The 8,209-nt window shown below is 39.5% G+C and overlaps 1 pseudogene; it reads right to left on the reverse strand.

The window, feature by feature from the left end:
• Positions 1 to 858: 858 nt before the first annotated feature.
• Positions 859 to 3,251, reverse strand: LOC138030530 (uncharacterized; annotated as a pseudogene).
• Between the last annotated feature and the right edge of the window lie 4,958 nt (positions 3,252 to 8,209).

Consider the following 8,209-nt stretch of genomic DNA (forward strand, 5'->3'; position numbering starts at 1 on the left):
CGCTGGGAATTAAGGATCCAGTAATTTGCTCAGCTAATAGTGCCAGCCACGTTTTGTAGTCAGGCAGTTCGTCTTCCCATAACTGTTTAGCAGTAGGCTGGTCTACTAGAAATCGACCTTGCGAGTCGCAGAATATTCCCCTCTGATAAGGGCATTGAGCATGGCTACTATCGTGATGCTTCCTTGCGGAATATCCCGTCTTGAATCGCTTGTTACAATTGCGGCAACTGATCGTGAACGCCATGACGTTCAGAGAGGTGAAGTAGCAATCGATTGTACATTGATCACACGAGTGCACGTGTTGTTTTCCCGGCAACAAACAATGGACAATTGACAGGATATATTTCACCCTTGCTACTTAAGGAAGAATAAAATTCATGCTCTTGAGTCTTAAGTTGTTGTACGTGTAACTGTAAGTATTGATGGCAGATAAATAATACCACCCACTGCCAGTTCCAGTTTTGAAGGTAAGAAATATTTTCAATTGTAAACAAAACGTTGTTGGGCAAGAACAATAACCCTTTATTACCACTGCGTCAACTAACAACAACAACAACAACAACAAAACCTTTATTCAAGTGTCTTGAGTATTTAGCTCGGTGGCTAATTGGGGACACTACGATAAAGCTAATAAATATATACATATTAAAATTTTTCTTAAGTTAATAGCCTCATGTTGATAAAGATAGCGAATATTATTAAAATTATGAATAAATAATTGAATTCTTAACCCTTAAAGCTGTCTTCTTTAAGCTACGGTGTCCTTATCGCAATCATTTTGTGGCGTAACTGAAACTGTTTTCTTTAAATCGGCAATGTTACACTATGAAGATGGTTTACCGAATGTGTCTGTTTGCATCATCTCAACTGCTGACACAAATCAGTAACTGTTGGTTGCTGTGAGGGGTCCAAGCGAAGGCACGATCGATACATATTAAGGTTACTTCCCACCTTCAGAGGCCGAAAAAATCGCTTTTTTTTTATTTGACAAAAGTTAGGTCAGTCATTTTATCTAGCGTTTACAAAAGGAAAATGTTAAAAATCTCAAAAAGCGGCCGAGTTATTTAGAAAAAACGTATTTTCAAACAAAGTTAATAAACTGTGAAGGTGTCATAATCTTGTCAACGGGCGAGACTTCTTGGGGAAATTTTCGCGGCAAAAGCTCACGCTCGTATTCATGTTATTTGTATATTTTTATTTACATCATGTACTTGACAAAATTCCCACGTGGAAGCTCTAATAACTCGTATGGAAAAATAAAAAGCAGAAAAAAGTTCTTGGGTAAAGAAAAGAAAAAAAACCGGCCCAAAGAAGAAAGAAATAGAACCTCGCCGAAAGCGACAAAGGCTCTTGGTTTGGGCAAAAACCTTCGACAATCTCGGCATCTCCTGAAGACCCGGAGCCGGCGAAAATCCTTGGAGCAAGTACCTTAAGAATCAAAGTCAACGCCAGTGCAGTTTGTGGACAAGATTCTTCGTCGGAATCTGGTGGAAGCGATGAAAAAAAAGAAAAATGCGATACCAACAGCCCTAAACACTGGAGCACTTCAGCTGTCCGTCGATTCGTTACTAGTCGCCTCTTGTTTTTCAGCGGCACATTTTCCGCCTTTGCCTTTAGTGACTTTGCCCATTGTAATTGTGTCGACGTCCTGAATTCCACTCGACTGACAAACGAGTTGCAATGCAATGCTTTTCCCGGGAAATCTTCATTTATTGTCACAGACGGTAGGAGGTCCTGTCGTTCCATTGGTTTGCGGTTTGATCAGGCGAGATAATCTCCAGGCGTGGCGCGAGTTGCTTACGAACCTTTACAAGCAAAAATCTCCCATATGATTTTGAGAGAAATACATCCACTTTGACCGAATTTATAGGGTATGCAGATTTGGTGGATTGTCGTGAAATTTCGCCAGAACATTCCATATATAATGACAAACAAAAGTGTCGGGAAATTTTGATGTTTAACATATTTTTCGCGTGGCGTCCATTTACGCAACACGTCTCGCACATTTTTAGCTACTCCAACTTTAGATGTGGATATCTAGACAACCAATCAGAATATCGAAAAAGCTTGACACACTTTTGTTCATTGATGCCTTGTGAATAAGACTGTGCAGCCATTTTGCTCGTACTTTGGAATCCGATAGCCGATAAATTCAATAGAAGAACCCTCGGTTGTTTCACGCCTTACCGGCCTGTGACACTTCCTGAAAGAAAACTTCGCTAAAATTGTATTTTTTTCGTCAAGTACATTTATTAAGCTTTCTAATGATATATAGTTTGTTGGGGTTTTATTTAAACTTGCGCATGTACAATGTTTTTGGCGAAGGGCACCCGCGAAGGTGGGAAGTAACCTTAACAAAGATTGACGGGAAATATTCAACTTTACATTTCAACCCTCTCATTAAGAATCCTAACGAGTGTATGTCGGATTTCATGCTCTGTTTACCGTTTGGTTGACCAAGTTCGGGGGCAAGATGTTTGAATTTCTTGGTATCTGCAGGCTTTTGGTATGTTTTAGGGCTGCTTTGATCGGTAGCTTTTCCAAAGTCTATCAGCACAGCTTCTGCTTCTGCTGAGCTAGGCCCATCTAGAACTACGTTGTTTAACTTGATGTCGTTATGAAGGATCTTTACGCTGTCGTTCAAGTGGTGTACTCCGTCAAACAGGCCGCTTAAAAGGTCTGTCCAATCGATGCTGGTATTTTCAACGGGAATACTGTCAAGGTTTAACCGTTCTCCATTGACGTGGTAAAAATTGGTAACAATATCAATTCTATTTTCCCGTTATACAATACTGATAAAACAGACGGTGTTGGGATGGCTTAGTCTGGCTATCATTCTTGACTCGTGTTTACTAGCTTGGCAGTTCTGCTGTTGTTTCACGACAACTGTCCGTGCGCAGTACTTTGCTAAGAAGCAAGTTCCAAAACAACCTCTACCAATCTCAGTCTCCAGCATTTTCAGGGTACTCTGGTCCACTACATGTAGGTTCCCCATCTCTGCTTCCTTCCACTTACTGAAGAAGTAGAGTGCATGTTTGTGATATCGTGAATCTGTCACATTAAGGATTTTTTTTTCATTTGTATTGCACTCCTTGGGTCTCAGGGGCCGCTTCTTCTTGCTGTTGTCGAGAGGTGTTGGTTTCTCCCATACGCGCATTACGACTTTGTCTTCTTTTCGCGTTTTCAACTTTCTCTTTCTTCTTTCTTTTATCAGAACTCCTTCGAGACCTCAATAACTTTGATGATTCCATTTTTGGTCGTCCAGCAAACCAATAGTTGAAATGAACTGTGCAAATAATTTGTGTTATATTTGCTCTTATTACATTGGATCATAACCGGAAACAAATTATAGTAAATAGATTAAAATTCTTTTGTCATTTACAATAATACATAACAGAAACGCACCTCTGATTTCAACTTTCCGGATGTAGCAAATGTTCCCTTCAACGAGATTACTCCATTTTATTTTTACTAACCACCCATGCTTTCAGTGAACACACCCTGTAGTAACTGGTGTGAAATGTAACCAACGAAAGAGAGCGCGTAGCAGAAAACCACTGAGTTAGTGGGTATAGGGGGGACTTCTCCTTCTGCTTTTGCCCTTATGTCTTTTTTCATTCTAAACTGAGTGAGATAGAGTTATTAACTGAGTAGGATTTTCAATTGTTTAAATGGGTTAACCAACGTTGATGGAATTAGCTGCAGCTTTGCTACTGACATTTACTTTGCACTTAATTCGTTAATTTAACTGAACTACCAGTGGTGTTATTAAGCCAATTCTTCACGGTTGACTAACAGGTTTTCCAAAAGTGGCGTAAGATTGCGAAGACCATGAGACAAAAAGTATTTGATGATGGCATGGAGAAAGAAATTGATATTTTTGACTTGGAGGTTTGCTGTTTGTTTCATTTACCTTGAGGAGACTCGAAAGGGTTTTTAGCCGCTCGCGCGAGTAACCTACACACACCATGGATAACTAGGAAACACACGTCAGCTGAATGAATCGAATTTCTATGAAAAGTACCGCTTGCAGCACACCGGAAGTAAAATCGCGCGAACCGGAAATAAAACCTGTGGAAAAATTTCCTCTCTATCTCGAAATTTTGCGCGGTGACCTACCTTGATTTTTTGCATGCACGTATCATTCACGATGGCACTTTTAAATAAAAAAGTTTCGGGGAAATTTATCTAGCACAATTTTTCGATGTATCTTAAATTCTACTAGATAACTTTTTGTCATACTCGCTAATAAGTTAAAGAATTTAGAGAGATTTCCAACAAAGAAATAAAAACGGTAGGTCACTGACTTATTTTTTCAGATAATTTTCAAAAACTGAAGTTTAGAGGAACCTTTTTGTGGATCTGGCGTGTTGCCATGGTAACCGATATGACGTCAAAAGTGCCCTTAAAGTATTGCCCAACAATAGATTTGCAAAGATATTTATAGTTTTCCTACACTATGAAATATCCTTCTTTGGTATCTTTCATCGTTTCACAAGCACTATAGCAACAGAAAAACCCATTCGAGCCTCCTTAACATCAAGAAAATTATCCTTGTCAATATCAATCAATCAATTTTAATTTAAACTCACACAAACATTAATTTACAGTGTTGGAAAAAGAAAAATAGAATATACATATGAATATTTACAAATTAAATATTGAAGAAGATACATAGTACTAATGAAATATTACAATTGTGATTAAGAAGTAAATTAAAATGTTAGGGGAAAAGAAGAAAGGATAAATGGTAAACAAACAGTTTTAATACAAGGTTGATTGTGAAGAGTTTGGGACACCTTAATAGCTTATGAAACTATTCGAGTAGGTGTCATTGAAACGTGATGATTCTTCCCTTTGTTTTGTTCGATTTCTTTATACAGTGCAAAGAATGGGGATTTTGCTTGAGGGAGCTGTTTGGTCTAGGGCTTGGCACTGGTGACTATGGTCATTTAACAGTGGAACACGCCTCCATGCTTCTTCGAAACTTCATATCCTTACAGCACTATAGTAACCAAGGTTTCGAGGCTGCACACAAACTGCAAAAACAAATATTTAGCAGGGCAACCAACTTCGTGTATGTAATGCGACCAATTTCAGTTTCTTACTTTACATTAACTTACTACAGCTTTTCTTCAGCGCTGGATCTTAAGATAACGCCTGAAAAATTCACACTCGAGCAAACTGACACGAGCTAACCCAAGCTAGGTCATTACGGTAGCGAGCCAATCACATTATATGTTCCGACAGCTGCTACATCATCCCCATTCGAAGTAGCATCTGACTGAGCTAAGCCTTACCCTCCGTAAAGTTGTTTTGAAGGAGCAAGAAAACTTTTTGGGGGTCAAGTCTTGAAAGTACTCCAAACAAGTCAGTTATTACCTTTAATAAAGATGTGTCCTTTGTTTTTTTTTTTGGTAATGGACCAGATTTTAACTCATCAGTATGCTGAGAAGATCCTATTCCTGAGACTGTGCTTCAGGAATGCCAAAGAATGTGCAAGAAAAGGTAGGGTGTCTCAACCAACCCAGTGCCTCCGTCTGTTTGCAAAATTATTTCTCTTTCCATTCCACTCAGTCCTTCATGATAATTGCGTTTGACATTAGGAGAAGGCAATTCCTAATCTTAGGTATCTTGTGCATAAAGAGAGGTTTAGCAAGTTTTTGTTTTTCGTCCGTCTGCTTTTTCTGCGCCATCTTGAATTACGTCATACATGCATTGATACGTCATATGCACATGATCGCGCACCTTGTGATTTATTTCTATGAGTCAATCTGCACCAAAACACGGATTTTTGGCAAGGGAGATTTCTTAGTCATAATCTTTCAGACAATTTCAACAAAATCCAGATTTCATTTTCACAAGCATCACATACCGTTATTAATACTTTTGGTAGACGTTCTTTAAAGAAATCTGTATTAAGGCATCGTCGTCATGGCATCTCGGCTCATCAAATGATACGTTCTCCAACGAACGCACTTCATAATCGATGATTACTCCTAGATTTTCACCTCTTAAAGTGATGATGAATGTTCAGGATTCCGTTAAATATGAGTATTTCGAATGAAAAATAGGCATTGCGATGCATATGGCGTCTACGAAAGGCAAAGACATGTCGTATATCTCGATGGTCTCCCATCAAGATGCCAACACCAGACGGGGGTTAACTTCAAACCTGTACCATAAGTCACAGTACTCGGCGCTCATTAAACTATCTCAAGTGTGCTTGTATCCTCAAACTTCGGTCCTATAAGATTTGTTTCTTTCCCTACTTCTCCTTTGCTCTTAAAGCGACTATCGAACACACTTCAATAATCCGAAATTACTTCTAGACTAGTTGATAACAATTAATTGCGTTCGACATTAGGAGAACGCAATTTGCTAATCTTGGGTATAGAGTTAGGGTTACCCTTCTCCTTTGCTTCCAAAGCGACTGTCAAACGCACTTCGGTAATCCGAGATTACTGCTAGTTTAGATATATATATATATATATATATATATAGCGTAAATTACATATGCATGATCAAAAACGCTTCACAAGCGAAATACAATTACCTTGCGATAAGATTTCATTAGTATCCTTGAGGCTTACTTAAGATTCAAATTACTTACAATTTCAATTTCAACTTCGCGCGTTTTACCTGAAAAAAGTTACTGAATGTTAAGATTTCATTAGCCTTCACCTTATTTTAACACTGCGTGTTATTCTTCAGGAAAAAAGTTTCACTTCCAGGGATGCAGCTGGCGAAACACAATAAGCACCAAGAAGTAGAGTACAGCACACAAGCACTGGATAGAGACCATGGACGAGCTCTTTACAACGTTTATGTGTAAAGACGTGCTTTCTTATGAGTACACTGACAAAAAGTGTTGCATTGTATCAGAATCTGATCACCCAAGATTTGAATACAACGATACTACTTGGGAAAATATAATAGCGCAGAAAATGACTGAACATTAATGGAACGACAACGAAACGCCGCATGCATGAAAAGCTAAGAAGGGACAAGTGCCCAAGAGAACTCGCACAACGCTTTTCAAGGTCCGCAACTGTCTGTCTTCACCCGTTCCTCCCAAACAAAAATTGTCCAGTTCAACATCGCACAAGGCAAAGCCACCGATTCCCAAAACTCGACGATGTCTATTCCAACTGTCTAACAGGAAACGGAAGCAACCATCATCCTTGCAAACTTCACCTCCGAAACGTAAGCCGCTAACGACAAAACCAACGACCACTACAAAAGGTAATCTCTCGTTGGCAGCCTCAGCCAAAACAATCTTGTTCTCGTCAGAATCGCAATCAAGAGACTCAAGTGGTCTGTTACACAAAGTTCAGGAGCGCCCTTTGGTTCACTCTACTGGCGGGAGTCAAAGTGCAAACTCAAAAACAAGAAATGTGACAGAAGAAAATTTCGCAAAATGGTCCATGTCCTGTCTGTGAACTCAAAGACAGAACCTTTCAACGGGAGTGGCTTTCAGTCAGATCCTCAAGTAAACCAGTGACCAACCTTAATCTGTCGAGGAGCTTTTCACCAGGGCTCTCATGATTTATTTCATTATCCAGGGCAACAGTGTTCTATTATTGCATTGACAGCTCTCTTCTACAGCACTTTAACTGCTGTGGACTGTTGGAAAACGAGCAACGTTGACGAGATTTTACTTTTAGGAGATAAGATCCACTTTCATCAGTTGTGTCAATTAAAAAATGATCCTAGCGGTGATCAACAATTGACCCTTGACGAAGTACCAAGTGGTGTGATGATGCTGAATCATACTTGTGGCAGGGACCATAAGGGAAAAAGTTGACCTTGATGAAGATTTCCCAACATTGGAAGACGCCTTCAGGAAATGCCGAGGTGAAAATGCGGCTAGCATAGTTCTGAGAATTTTGGACTACTGCGTTGGTTGCATCAGCATGTCCTCATCTTGGTATATGGCAGATTCACACACGCGAAATTCAGAGGGCTTAACTGATGAAGGTGGAACATCCGTGGTCCTCAAGTTTGAGTCTTCAAGTGAGCTCGCAAATCATGTAAGACACTTTGTGGAGACTCAAACAACATTCACACCTGACACCGATTTATCATTTGAAGCGCTTATCATAAAAGCCAGAAAAGAGCAATGCAGAGCGAGCGATATTTCCGTTGTTCCTACTATGAAATTGTTTTCGTGGGGATCATCCGACGGGAAATGCGAGATTTTCAGTAG

This window comes from Montipora capricornis, chromosome 13 (assembly GCF_036669925.1).
Source record: "Montipora capricornis isolate CH-2021 chromosome 13, ASM3666992v2, whole genome shotgun sequence".
Lineage (NCBI taxonomy): Eukaryota > Metazoa > Cnidaria > Anthozoa > Scleractinia > Acroporidae > Montipora > Montipora capricornis.